Raw genomic sequence first — 15047 nt, 5'->3', positions numbered from 1 at the left:
AACATGACCATTATATACTGTAATTCCCAGGAAGACAGCAAATTTTCCTACAGAATCTGCCTCATTGATTTCATCAATCAATGTCAAATCAGGTTTCGGAAAAAAACAAGGATGTGAGCTGGAGAAAGACAGTGACTAAAACCTGGATGTATCAAGCTTGACTCTACCGATCTTATCTTGACTGTAATTCCCTTTGTCCTGTATGCGAGAGGGAATCACAAGGCTATCTTGACAATTCCTGAGGTTGTACTTGTGACTGCGGTCTTCCAGATGGACGCGTCAAAGTTGTGACTCGGACTCATGACTGCAGGGGTTTGACTCTTTGACTTGACTCCATTGTTTGATGCATTCCAACCACACGCCATGTGACTGCTGACACTTTAAGTCAGTGTTTGGAATTCAGTGTCCGACGCAAGACTGGACGACCGTGAGGAGAAAATTGTTTTGATGTTTTCGCTCATTGCTTTTGTGCAAAAGCTGTAATTTGAGTGAATTGAATCACATCCACCCACGTTTCATTGCCATTGATGTCATCATTTCTTTTCGTTCCATCTATTTTACAACAATACTGCAATGATTTCCAAGCAAAGGAAAAACAAGGTTACATTCGCAGCCTTTTCACTCTTTAATGAGTTTCCTGTAATGTCTTTTTTTAAACCATATAACTGATAACAACAGTGATATGCACGTAGCCTTAAGTAGGAGTAGTAGTAGTAGCATGATGGTGAAGACGTACACACGGCGTCATGGGAAAGCTCGTGTGACCACAGAGTGTTTTACACAAGAGGCCCTGTGAGCTTCACTGGACTGAACGGGATTAAAAGAATTCTTGCCCGGAGTCAACTGGAATGTAGAAATGATTGTGCTTTTATCAGGTCTCTGTAAGTGTGTAAGTACAACATCGGATAAATGAACCATGGATCTGATGTGATTTCCATTTGTCACAGTCGAGGCTTGGCGTGCAACAGATTGATTGTTTTGCCCGCTAAAAGCGGGATCCGCTGCACACGTTTGAAATCAAATCAAAGGGAAGATAAGCAGAGTTTAAAATAATAAACTTAGTTGAAAAGAATTCCATGGACGAGTAAACGTGAGTAAGCACGTGATTGTGTATTTGAAGACTCGCTGCATAAAATTGACACTTCACACTTAAAGCAAAGATTTCAACCTTTTGCTTATGTGTTTTAAACATACACAGAGCCATAACTCTGATTCCCGAGCATGGAATTGTAACGTATATATTTAAAAATGAACTTACTTTGAGTTTTGTATTTGTATATTGTTGCTATCCTGTGAAAAACTGTATAGTTTTTAATTCTTTTGGGGATAAAACAAAAAAAAATACACAACCTTTTGACACACACCAATCTTGTATGTTTTAGACTGCTTAGTAATATCAACAAATAAATATGCAAATGTGCTGATTTGCACCTAAAATGATTCATTCCAGACTCCTACCTCAACACAGGATGGTGCCAAAGAGCTGTGGAGAAACAAGGTGTGATTGCTATGAATTTCACTCAAGAGGGTGAGATTGGGGAAAAAAAATAAAAAAATGAATTTATTTATACATTATGATGAAATTAATCAGATTTAAATATAATTTTCACATTAATACAGCCGTAATAAAAATGTCAAAAATTTAGAAATAAAAACAATAACATTATGAAAGGCATTTAAAATAATTTAAGAATAATTGTTATTATTTTGGTTGTTTCTTTATGCCGCTTTAGGGGGAAATATTTCATTGCCAACTGCAACCTCGATACAATAAGCACTATAGTGTATACAGTTTAACTATAGCAATATAATTACTGCATATAAAACTTGATAACTTAATATCTGGTTAATAAGGTTGATGAAAACATTCATTGTAAAACAGTTTTAGTTGTGATTTCTGTGGTGATATATTGTATTTATATTCAGCATAAGAGGCTGTACAAGTGAGGCAGGTAATTGTCATGCAGGGAGCAGGTTAGTGCAGTACCAGCAGACAAAAGGAGGGGGGCAGTGTTGCCGTGCGTTCACGGGAACTGCCGTCTTCTCTTGACAGTTTGCATTTCCTTCAGGATGCTTTGGCCAAATATGCCATGAAATAGTCTGGGATTGGACATCTTTGTACTTTAACTGTCACCATTTAAAATCTCCACCGTGCCGAGCGGCGGGCTGGGAGTGCACACAGTAGCCTGGGTGGTAGGCAGCCATGTGAAATGAGTAGCCTGTATAGAGTTTTAATCCTCTTTAAGACTCCTATCCATCTCCAAATTAATATCTAGGGGCCACACATCCCTCCACGTGCAGTCTCTGTGTGTGAGCCACTTCTCCTCTTTGCAGACTGTTCAAATTATTCACTGGAAAATAAGATTAATAGTTATGCTGCGGAACGCGCTTGAGGTCAATTATTTGATAGATGCCACGATAAACTCATTACACTCCAATTGAAGGACATGAAGAGCTGCGTCGTTAGAGGTCAATATGCGTTCATATCGGTGAAGATGCTATCCACTTAGCAGTAGAACAGAAACCTATAATGCTCATTACATGCATTTAAATGAGGCTGCCCTAATTACTAATCAGACTCATGTAACATTAGAGATGGAAATTAGAAGTACAAAACAGAGCCTTGGGCCTCATTCACTCAGAATATATTAAAGTTTACTTTAGCTGGATATCAGTGTCATTTTTACTGCGCTAACCGTCAAACTTTGTCATAAGTAGGAAGGGCATTTAGCATAAATTTCTTACATTAACTCGGAGGAAAATTAACAATTGGTTTAATTTTGTTTCCTCCTTAATTTTAGATGGCAGAAAATACTAATGATAGTGGGGTTTTTTTCAAATACTATAGATTGTCATTTTACACCAACACTCAATATTTAGTCATAAGGATGGACATTTAACGTACATTCATTGATCCATTATGAGAAAAATGATTTTTTATAATAATTTTATTGTTAAAATAGACAATGAATCATGCTGCCTGGAGGTTTTCCAGGATGTAGCACAACTTCCTGTAGCTGATGTATGTTCCTATTTTTTTTAAACAGCAAACCGATTGAATCACTAGTACTTGCCAGCCCCGCTGCAGCTAAGTAGTGCGCTCTATTTTGCTTCAATTCATTCAGTCGTCATCAATGAATAAATTGACCATGATATTGAATCTCTAGTCATAAGTGATTGCTAGGAAAGCTTCGATCCGATTCGGATACCGATGATCCATGAGTGAGATCAACCGATATGATCAGATGGACAAAATGTACATTTCTCAATTTATTCATGATGAGTGCTACTGATTAGTGACACCAAGGGCCCCTGGCAAATAGCTCAATATTAAAAAAAAATAAACATTAAGGTCGTATTTTTAAAGATTTTAATTTTAAGCATGTTCTGGTGTAATATGAATACATGGGAAATAAACTGTTCAATAATTATTTTTTTAAACTCAAAATAACAGATTTAACTGAATAAAATATTAGAAATAAATGTATCTACATGAGACAAAAAGCTCAACTTAAAACAGAATAAATTGTACACTACTTTATTAACAGGGTGGCCATCGTCGTGATGCTATTTTGTGTTCATTTGTCATCACACTAAGGCATAAAGTCTGAATTCAACAGTCAATAAAAATTGACTAAAATCTTAAGCAAGTCAGATAGGAGACCCCTGTGACAGTATCACCATCATAGGGCTAGACACACTCTATGTTTATGTTCATTAAGCAACCACACACAAATAGCCATAATTAGTATGACAACAAAGTAAAGTTGATAGTGACACTTTGAAAATTTGTGATATCTACTTGTGGCTCCAAACTAACTGCAGTGCTTGTTTGTTTTATAAAACACCACAATAAAAAGTCATATTAGGAATCCAAAAACCAAAGAGAACGGATAACACCTAGCTAGCTGCCACCAATGAAAAGTACAACCAGAAACAGTTCGGCAAAGACGGAAGAACGGTAGACCGAAGATAGGTTCCTCTCCCAAGCTCAACATTTTCTTGGCAACCCCACGTGACACAGCATATATGTAGTATTTGCCGGCCCACACTAATCGTGATCGGCTTTGAAAGACATGTATTGGCATTTTTTTTAATTGATTGGTGGCTGATCGTTCGCAGCATCCTTAATGGATGCGTACGGTTCTAGAATTGTGCAACACTAAGGAACAATAGCGATTACGAAAAGGAGTGTGACACACTGGTTTCTTCAAAAGAAAACTGTACTTTTTTTTTTTTTAATTTACTGTTTATTTTGTGGTGTCCTAATCAGAATATTGGCTCGACCCCTTCAAGTGAGTCTTTCTTCAGTGATTCCCGCCCACCTCTCTGGCAGCTTTACCGATTTACATTTGAGCATAATGCCTGCATTAGAGGAGGCACAAGGCAGCCCTGATAAGTTACAAAGTGCTGCAGGGGTAAACCTCGTAAGAAGGGGTTTGGGAGTTATTTACAGCGTTCAAATCCTTCAAAAAAAAAAAAAAAATGTCCATGTCTGCGGGATGAGATTGGTTTTGCAGTCAACGCCTTGCACACAAAGCAAACACAATGCATGTGAAGGGTGTTTAGCTGTAAATGACCAGATGACATTAATTCTAATCGACTCATCTCATCCCATGCTTGGGACCCGTGTGTGTGTGTGTGTGTGTGTGATGTTGCTGTCCAGGCAACAATGTTGCACACAATGTTGCACATAAAGGACTCTAAATCGAAACACTTAAGATTGCCGTTTTCTTTTAAAGAAGCAATACAGAGATTTCCAAAAGCAATTTAATTTTCATTGAAGCAATACTTTTAGCCGTGTGGCATTTTCCATTCAAATTTCCTGTTTTGATTGCCTAGTTTTCACAATAAGAGCACTTCAAATTTGCAAAGGCATTATAAACGAGGTTAAAGGCAATGGAATTCTCCCTCCTTATCGGCAAAGCTTGCTGTACAGTTGTTCCATTTGAAATGCATTTAATTGCAAATAGAAAAGAGCAGAGAGAAAGGCAACAATGCAGCGGACTGAAGCGCTTCTCTCGTCTGCTTTGAGTGAGCGCATTCAAATTGAAGCAGGCAGACAATGAGGGGAAGGAATCGTGCCCTGAATAGTCTTTCCCTGTCCCTTTCACTACCCCCTTCCGGCCAATCCTCAGCCATGGAAAAGGGGGCGGGATTTCAACTCCTCGCCACTGTAGCACCTGATAGCAGAGCAGTAGAAGACATGCATGCTCTATTCATCACAGGACTCTGTGGGTCTATCTGCATGACATGCTTGGAGTCCACCCCCTCCACACACACACACACACACACACACACACACACACACACACACTTGCACGATAAGGATGCCTCTTCTCACTTACATTAGGCCCTTCCTCTCCAGCTAGCCTCAACCCCTCACTCCCTCCTTTGAGCGTTTGTGGGGAGGTGTCAGCAGATCATGGCGCACAAAGTGCTTGAATCCTCGGTCTTTGTTGGGGGCAGGCTGGGGGAGAACACCCCCAGCGTGTCTCCTGACAGCCTCACAGGACCAACAGGAAGAAGTTGAAGCAAGAAAGTGCACCCTCAAAACTTTCCAGCACAGTGTCAGGAATTCTGTTTTTTTTTTTTTTTCCTCTTCCTTCTTAACAAAGATTTATACATATTTATACAAGCCCGACTATACTGATAGGAAAGTGGTGTGGCGCGGGGGGTAAAAAAATCTTGGAATTGCAGAGGTAAACTATATGTAAATGCCATAAAGTAATAGACTTGTAGTGCAAATCACACCATTTTATCTTTAATTTTGCTTTCGTACCCTCCCTGCCGCCACCGCTGTCTCCCCCCCACCCCACTCCAACCCACCCCATCCTCTTTCCTCTGGCTTAAAGGTGCATCAGAGATATGCATTTAAGCATATTCAGAACACGGGGCGTGAAATTAAATGTGTGGCAGAGTGAGAAAAATATACAGACGCCCGAGATGCCTTAAAAATAGTCATTTATGCAGATGGAGAGGAGTGAAATCATTTGCAATGGGATGACCCTCTCTCCAAGCATTTTTTCCCCTCACTGTTCTTCACTAATCTTGCACTGTATCTTCATTTTTCATTGAACTCGCCAGTTTGCTGCTAAGCAGCCTTGTAGATAAGGCAAAGTGCTAAAAGGAGACGACAGAAGGAGCTCAGTGGGCCCGTTTCTATTGCACTTTCACCCAAGGCAATGGGCAGAATTTAACGGATTCCTTCCAACATATGTTTTTGCCAGATAAGTAAACAGTGTGTGTCGGAAATGAAAAAAAAAGCATTTGCAATTTAATGACATTACAGCTCCCAGCTTAGCCCGCCGTGCTGCGAGGCGAGGAGCAGAGAAAGGGGAGAGTGGAAGAATGGAACTGGGTGTCATCAATGTTTTTTTTTTTTTCCCCTTGCAAGAAGCAGCACTGAATTCTTCTTATTCTTTTCATAAAAAAAAACACTTCCTTTCTCCATCTTTCCTGCTATTTTGTTCTCCCTCTCTGCCCATAGTCTACTTGCCTTTGTCGAAATGAAATTATCTAATATTTTATTCAGTAAAAAGTTGCCATTCCCCGCCAGTCTTCCATCGTCTGCTCTTATGAGCTCAACACATTGGACAGTAGCCGTTAGTGCACCCTTACGATCTCCAATAACCGTTTTGTTGAGCTTTATCCAAGCAATTTTTTAAACCCCATTTTTTAAATGTGAGGACCTAGCAGGTGAGGTGCAAAGGCAATAACATCTGACTATTGCATTGTATCGGCTGTAAATTATCCATCTTGTGTGAAACTCAGTGATTCCACTCTTATTCGTCCACCCACCCCCCCACCACCCTCCGGCTGTCAGTCTACAGCCTTCTTCTAGAAGACTAATTGCGCAGGAAAGCAGATTACGCGAGTGCTAGGATGTACTCCTTGACCATGTGCTAATGTGATGACAAATTTGGGGACCCTGCGAGCGAAAAAAAGGCGTCGCACGCCAGGGCACTTTTGGCACCGGCTGTAATCTGCCTTTGGTATTAGCTCAGCAAACCGGCTTGTTTGAGTATGGATCAATCGCTCGCTCATTATTTTTACAAGAAAGCTTTATATTCAAGGCTCTTTGCCGCTGTTGATCTCTCATTAAGCATGCTTGCATGTAAATGCACCGGCAATCCCTGTGTAAGGGATATGTCACCCCGGGCTTGCGCAAGCATGTTAAGGAGAAGGGGCCAGGAAATTTGGGTCAGCCGCCGTCGCCAGGAACTTGAATTTCAGGTTTCGCTCAGAGCCACCTGCTCGGCTTTTCTGCGGTTTAATGTGTTTTTTGTTTGGTGATGTTGTGTTTTGAATGTCAGCCCCGGAGCTGTCCAGCAATTTAGGAGGCACAATGAGCTTTGTCTCAGTATCCCCTCCAAGTGTTACATTACCTCGCTTTCATGCCGCCGGCAACAATGTTCCACACACTTCATTCCCATGTGGTCTTTTATCCCCGCTCGGTGTACTGACTCAAAAGTTAGATGGGGTCAGACCTAGGTGATAATATTACACTTCGGCGAGAGGCGACACCAACTGATTAGCTTCTTGCTCGTCAACTAACTTCACCTGTGTGAACAGAAAAGGAACTGACATGTGACACTGGATCTTAACTCTACCTGAATGGAATTAGCTGTCAGGTTACATTGAGCATCAAATTAAGAGGGAAAATATTTTCAACTTGTTTACAAACATCCGACAATTCAACATCTGTTTGCCTGACAAGAGATCGCGCCATGAGAGCTCGCGCGATATAGCGCCTCCTGCCATATTTGGCCTCGCCGCGTGCTGCCGTGGTGAATGACGCAACACGGAAATGAGCCCGACAGCGCCAGGCGTCGACTGTGTGTCTCTTTTTTTAGCACCCGACACTCACACATCTCTTTTTTTCCTATTTGTTAGCTAAGGTCTGTATATTTTTACACCACCCTGTGCTGTTGTTGACATCTGTTTTGCTGTTAGACGTTCAAGCACATTTGTGTCTCGAGCGAGAGTTTGTATGGCTTCAATTTCTTTGGAGGTGTTGCTATTTGCAGTTTATTCTGTTTAATTTGCCCTGCTTTACTTTCCGCTATTGCGTCCTAGTTAACCTGACAGAGTTTTCAACATCCCATGTGAATGACAAGCCCTCAAAAGTTATATCTTTTATTTGTACTTTTCTACACAGACAGACTTGGATGAAAAAGAGACTAAGTAAAATTACAATGACAGCTAGCTGTTTAGCAGGGAGAAAGAGGTCGAGGTAGAGATCTGATAACGCTGATCCGCTATTATGACCCCAGCTAGCTCAGGCGTCATGGATTGGCTATGGTAGGAGCTCTTAAACCATGAAAGCCATAAAAAGATGTGTTCAAATCTGTGACCGCGCAGTATGTACTTTGACCTTAACAATATCTCACATCTTGGGATCTGCACTAGAACATTAAAGGTCGAATAATTCATTCCAGAACTATGGTCAACCTTTTGATTTATCTGGATTTGTAAATTTTCCCATCGGACATAAATTCTTAAGAACTGATGGCACTTATAGCCTCTAAATATTCAACTGACATCCAGGTTGTACTAAAAGTTTTGGTGTTTATCAGAATTCTATGTCATTTGCGCTGTTACCGTTTGGGGTACCATGATTTTTTTTTATAACAACAATAATCGCTGATGGACAGGTGGAGCCAAGGAAACTGCTGATAAATTTTCTGGTCATACTTTTTAATTGAAAGTCCTTTGACCCCAGATACCTCTGTCATAGTGGTTTTTCGTATGTTCTTTTGAAAATCCTGCGCCATACTTGTCAGAACCGCCGCATTTTGCCGTTCATTCCTGGTGTTTCGCATTCCCCTATTTTTTTCTTGCTAATGACTGGTTTGCATCTTCTGGTGTATCGTTGTGGATGGACCCAAGGAAACTGTTGATACATTTTCTGGTCATACTTTTAAATTGAAAGTCCTTTGACCCCAGATACCTCTGCCATAGTGGTTTTTCGTATGTTCTTTTGAAAATCCTACGGCATACTTGTCAGAACCGTCACATTTTGCCGTTCATTCCCGGCGTTTCGCATGAAAGTCCTTTGACCCCAGATACCTCTGCCATAGTGGTTTTTCGTATGTTCTTTTGAAAATCCTACGGCGTGCTTGTCAGAACCGTCGCATTTTGCCGTTCATTCCCGGCGTTTCGCATGAAAGTCCTTTGACCCCAGATACCTCTGCCATAGTGGTTTTTCGTATGTTCTTTTGAAAATCCTACGGCATACTTGTCAGAACCACCGCATTTTGCCGTTCATTCCCAGCGTTTCGCATTTCCCTATTTTTTTTCTTGCTAATGACTGGTTTGCATCTTCTGGTGTATCGTTGTACTTTTGTTGTACTCCTAAGTCATCTATGAACAGTAGATAGTAATACGGGACCTCCACTCCTGCCTTCTGCAGGTTGTTTCTGATGTCACTAACAGTTTTAGTTTTTTTCTGTGCAGCTCACAGAATGTTTCTGTCAGAATGTTTTTGGTCTACCTGTTCCACATCTGTACTTTAGAAGACCATCAGGACATTCCAAATGGTTGTAGTGGCTGTAACTGATGTTTGTGCAATGGGTCTAGGCGATTTTTTTCACTTCTCATAAATCGGTGTTTTTCTGATATATGATATAACAGTTATTTATAAAGGAAAATTACCTGGGGTGCCCAAACTTTTTCATACCGCTGTACATAAACGACAACTGCCCTTGATTCAGATAGCGTTTAAATCAGACAGATTAGATATTTTGTAATGTTTTTGCCCCCTGGCCCTTGTGTCCTTCCTCCTGTGACAAATAGAAATTAACCTAGAACTTTTCAAGGCTAGTACAGGTCAGGTGGGATAGAACGTAGTGGAGCTTATATCTTTTGATGGAGATTGACGAGGTAGAATTTGATTCTGTAGAGGCCTTGTACATGAATGCTTACTATCCTGATATTGCTCCAGCCTTGCAGTGTAGCAATTTGGTTTTGAACGCAAATCTATATCTTTTTTACAGTTCTGCAAATGTGACTAAAATGCCACAAAATCCCTCACTGAAGCAACAAAGAACCCAGTTACACAATTCAGATGCGGAACAATATAATGATTTGGCTAACAAGAATACGCAAACTCTCAAGGACCCCCCCGCCCCCTCTTGCTTGTGATGTGTGCACCGACCATTTATAATAGATTGGTTCTGAGGACACTTTGCATTAGCTCCTAATCAAGGTATGAAGTCATGCTTATTCATCAGTAGAACTAATGGTGCGTTTCATGAGACAGCGGCCATGTTTCTGCCACATTTGATAAGATGCAGGGCGGGAATGATGGATTTGTTGGCTTTAGGAATGTCGACCCACAGAATACTATGGTTATGTTCAGTTTAGGTGGCACTGTAAGAAAGCTATTAGTGTAATATAGTGATACATTGTATCATACTGGGGCACGGCGGTCGAGTGGTTAGCGCGCAGACCTCACAGCTAGGAGACCAGGGTTCAATTCCACCCTCGGCTATCTCTGTGTGGAGTTTGCATGTTCTCCCCGTTCCAATTCCAAAAACATGCTAGGTTAATTAGCGACTCCAAATTGTCCATAGGTATGAATGTGAGTGTGAATGGTTGTTTGTCTATATGTGCCCTGTGATTGGCTGTACCCCTCTCGCCCAAACATCCCGACAGTTGGGATAGGCTCCAGCACCCCTGCGACCCTCGTGAGTGAATGTATCATACCGAGTGCACATTCTTATTCTTAGCTTATGTAGCTTAACGCATTAACAGAAACTATTGGAACTATTATTATTTTTTTGTGAAGTCACAATGTTTAATCCAGCTCTTGTGCATTTCTACTGCTGTACATTACTTTATTTGTTACTCAATTTAAAATAAGTGCTCAATACAAATGGATAAAAGCTATTATGACATGAAGTTTAGGACTGTCTCCCCCAAAAAAAGGCGGGCAGAAAGACGGGCCCTCCAAAGATTAGTCGTGCATCGACATATCATTTGGCAACCATCTATTCTGTTAATTACAACAAGTCTGCAAGCATTTGACTGCTAAACTGCGATATTACAATGCGCACACTGCACTCCTGTAATCCTGTTAAAGCCAAATAAATAATCCCTGTGAATGAGTGTTGGCAGTACTTCCTCTTTTTTGAAAGTGAGTGAGAGAGCCTTACAACCGCTGGCTTTAAGGGAGTCTCTCGCTCGGGAGTGTGCAGGAGGGAAATGATTTGTTGTCATTAAAAGGTGCAGTCTCTTAGAGCCCCCAGATCTTTGCTGTAATGGGCAAAATAATCTCCCACATTGATAGGCACATGTAGCAGCAAAGTACGCCAACTGACAGGTACTTATCTTTTTGCTTGTGTCCTGTGTTAAAGAAAGATAGAATTCTTTGTGACTGCCCCTCGGGGCATCAGCTCCTCAACATCATTATTTCTGCTCATGATAAATAAATATATATATACATATATATATATTTCTCACCCCCTTCTCCTTGAAAACCTGAGAATTAATACCAAAGCCGACAATCTCTGCCAGCGGTCATTTGGAAATAGAACAAAATAATGTCACATCAGTTTGAGAATTTTTTTTAGTGCTTCTCGCCCTTTTATTTTAATTTATTGATGGATTCACAGAATAATTTTTATTTTTTGTCTTATTGACTTAATGATTTCATTGACTATCAAGCAGCCATGCAATATTTTCATCAATTCAAAAATTTCAATTGAACTTCTAAAAGTAGACTCCTTTTTTTATTTTATGAATTCTGCATTTTAAGTGTTCAATAGTGTGTGGTTAGTCACTTTGGACGCCAGTGGGCGCTATAGAGTGTTTCTGTTTTTGCACAGCTTGCATTTTGAACCCTACAAACACCCTCTTTAGATATGTATTGTCTTTGATTAGACTGGCTTGTTATGTAATTGTGTTGATTGTGTTTCTATTGCACGTGTTATGTTATATAGACCTTGAAAACCCAACCACTTTGTGACATGAACTGAATCATATTGTGACATATTTTATATGTACTAAATAAAATGATGCTTATTTTCAGTAGGGCATTTCATGAAAATATAGAATAGAGTATTTAAGAGATGAAAAAAAGTACAGGTAATGTACAGTACACTATGTAACAGATTTTACTATACTAAGGATGAAGTCTAATTTACATAGTTTATTGATAACCAAAATGAGAAAAGAAGTTTAGTGATGATACGTTAATGATATGATGATGATAACAGTTAATTAGATACATTTTAGGAAATGGAAAGCCCAAAGTGTGCGCCATATTGCACGCTAGCCAAGCAGACAAATGCAAACCAAGGCAAAAAAGCTCTAATCGGCGACGTTAACTGAGGTACCACTCTACCATAGTATGTATACAAATGCACATAAAGCAGGGGTCTCAAACTCGCGGCCCGTGGGCCAAATGCGGCCCGCGAGACGCTCATTTAAGGCCCCCACCTTGATACCAAAGTTTAATGTTGAAATGACAGCTTAAAGCCGTGTGCACACCGGACACAATTAACATGATTTTGCTCCGCCCATACTGTTACCCTACCATGTTACCCCGCCCTGTTTTGCTTTGGATTAGCAATGAAGCTAAAGGCTTATGACGCTGGGTACAAATAAATGCAGGAAATTATTTGGAATAAAACGGAAAATACAACGTCGAGATAAAGCATCTCATCAAACATGTTAAAGTTAAGACGCTGCTCCCAGATGGAACTGAGTACGATGCTAACTTGCTAATTGGGTCAAATTATTAAGTTTCATTAATGTTCATGTTAAAGGTTAAATAACTGTTAATACTGTACATTTGAATCTTGAAAAAATAATATGTGGTTTCTTACGTTTGTTGTTTTATTATTATTTTACTTATTTATTACTGATTGATTTTATTTTTAATTTGTTTATTTTTTTATCTGATTTTGTGTATAAAAAAATAGAAATTAAGATATTTGAGAACAGTGGAATGTTTTATCAGATATTTTGGTGTGGAAAACCGGAACCAAAGTACTGAAAAAGTGTAGGATATAGCAGAAGCAAAAGCATTGAAGATAGATTTTTAATTGATTTTTTTCCCAGTTTTTAATAAATGCGTTTTTTTTTTTTTGGAAAACCTAGAGCCGAGCTCCAGTGGCCCCCAGATAAATTGAGTTTGAGACCCCTGACATAAAGCTAGAAGACAACTGATCTAATTACAGTAGTATCGGTCCAATACTGGTTATTCTCTGCTAAGAACTTATTCTTCTGTTTCACTACTTTACATTCAAGCAATTGATTGCCGCACATTCGAGAGCAGCTCAGCGAAAAACGACAAAATGTGCGAGGGATTGAACAGAACTGCGACAGAACTCCCGAATTGGCACGCTCACAACATCGCAAATTCCTGGAGTGTCTGTTAAATGTTCCACTCTAGCTCTAAGGCTTCGTTTCATACTTATACCGACAGCCACCACCCACTTACCAAACACCATTTACCTGTCTTAGTTGACCCCACACCATCCACCTGCCTAATTCAAGCCCCCCCCCCCCCCCCCCCCTGCTCTGAACTCTGTCCACTTATTGCATGAGCTACTTTTAAACAAACTTCTTAAAGGCAGAGTCAGACTTCAGAGGCTGTGTGCCATGTTTATAGGGAAAAAGGGGGGGGGGGTGTAGGAGTACACAGACTTCCTCATTTCTCCCAGTGACCTTGGGCACAGCGACATGTACCGTTGGCAGGCTTCGATTTGCCACGTTGGGCTGTCGTGGAAAAGGTGCAATGCAAGATAATTTTGGCATTTTTTTTTTCTTCTTCTTCTTCTTTTTCCTCCCCTCCTGGGAGCACAGAGAATTCCGAAATATAGCGGTTCACAGTGTGGAGATTACAGGTAATATGACACACAGCCTTCATAAACATTCTTGACCTGAGCCGATGAAGGAGATATTGCTGCAGGAGAGACTTTTCACACTTTGATTTGCCTAAAATGAGCTGGAAGAAGTCAGTGATCACACTCTTTGAGGTTCCTGACAGTCTGTCCGCACACACACACACACACACACACACACACACACACACACATACACACACAAGCAATGACAACCAGGTGAGCATAGGAGAAGCTCATAAACAAATACAAGAAATATCCTCAAAGATATTGATGTTTTATTCATGCAAAGAGAAAAAAAAATACTAAAATGATCCATCTGAAGCCATTGGAATCAGGTGATAATCCACATGCTCGTGGGCCGGCCCGGGGGCGAATTAGGGAGTGGGAAACCATTGTGCACCCCTCTGAGGTCAACATGGTTGAACCGCTGATACATATGTATGTTAATTTAGCTAATCTCACTTATACAAATGTCTTACAGGCATATAAGGCTTTAACAACATACAATCATATCAGGGCATCGGCATGGGAGCTTTTTAAAAGAAACATCAGGGAGTATATTGTAACTGAGAGCTTTTTGTATCACGGTGAAATACATCAAATATATTTCAAACTGTATTTCCCTTTTGTCCTGATTATAGTCATTGTACTCTGTATTGCTCTCTGGTATTACCATGTGTAACATTTTGGGTGGCGATATGGGGAAATACCGTCACTCTAAAAGTACATTTCACTCAGTAAATGTACTGTAAAAAAGGTCAGCTAAGATACAAACATGCAAACCATTTATTTACCATGTGTAACATTTTGTGTGGCGATATGGGGAAATACCGTCACTCTAAAAGTACATTTCACTCAGTAAATGTACTATAAAAAAAGGTCAGCTGTGCACTTCACTCAGTAAATGTACCATAAAAAAGGTCAGCTAAGATACAAACATACAAACCATTTATTTACCATGTGCAACATTTTGTGTGGCGATATGGGGAAATACTGTCACTCGAAAAGTACACTTCACTCAGTAAATGTACTATAAAAAAGGTCAGCTAAGATACAAACATACAAACCAAACTCAGTAAATGTACTATAAAAAAAGATCAGATAAGATACAAAGCATTTATTCACCATGTGCCACATTTTGTGTGGCGATATGGGGAAATACTGTCACTCTAAAAGTACACTTCACTCAGT

This window comes from Doryrhamphus excisus, linkage group LG12 (genome assembly GCF_037039965.1).
Source record: "Doryrhamphus excisus strain RoL-2023G ecotype Guam linkage group LG12, RoL_Dexc_Guam_v1.1, whole genome shotgun sequence".
In the NCBI taxonomy this organism is placed as follows: domain Eukaryota; kingdom Metazoa; phylum Chordata; class Actinopteri; order Syngnathiformes; family Syngnathidae; genus Doryrhamphus; species Doryrhamphus excisus.
This window is presented reverse-complemented; position numbering follows the sequence as displayed.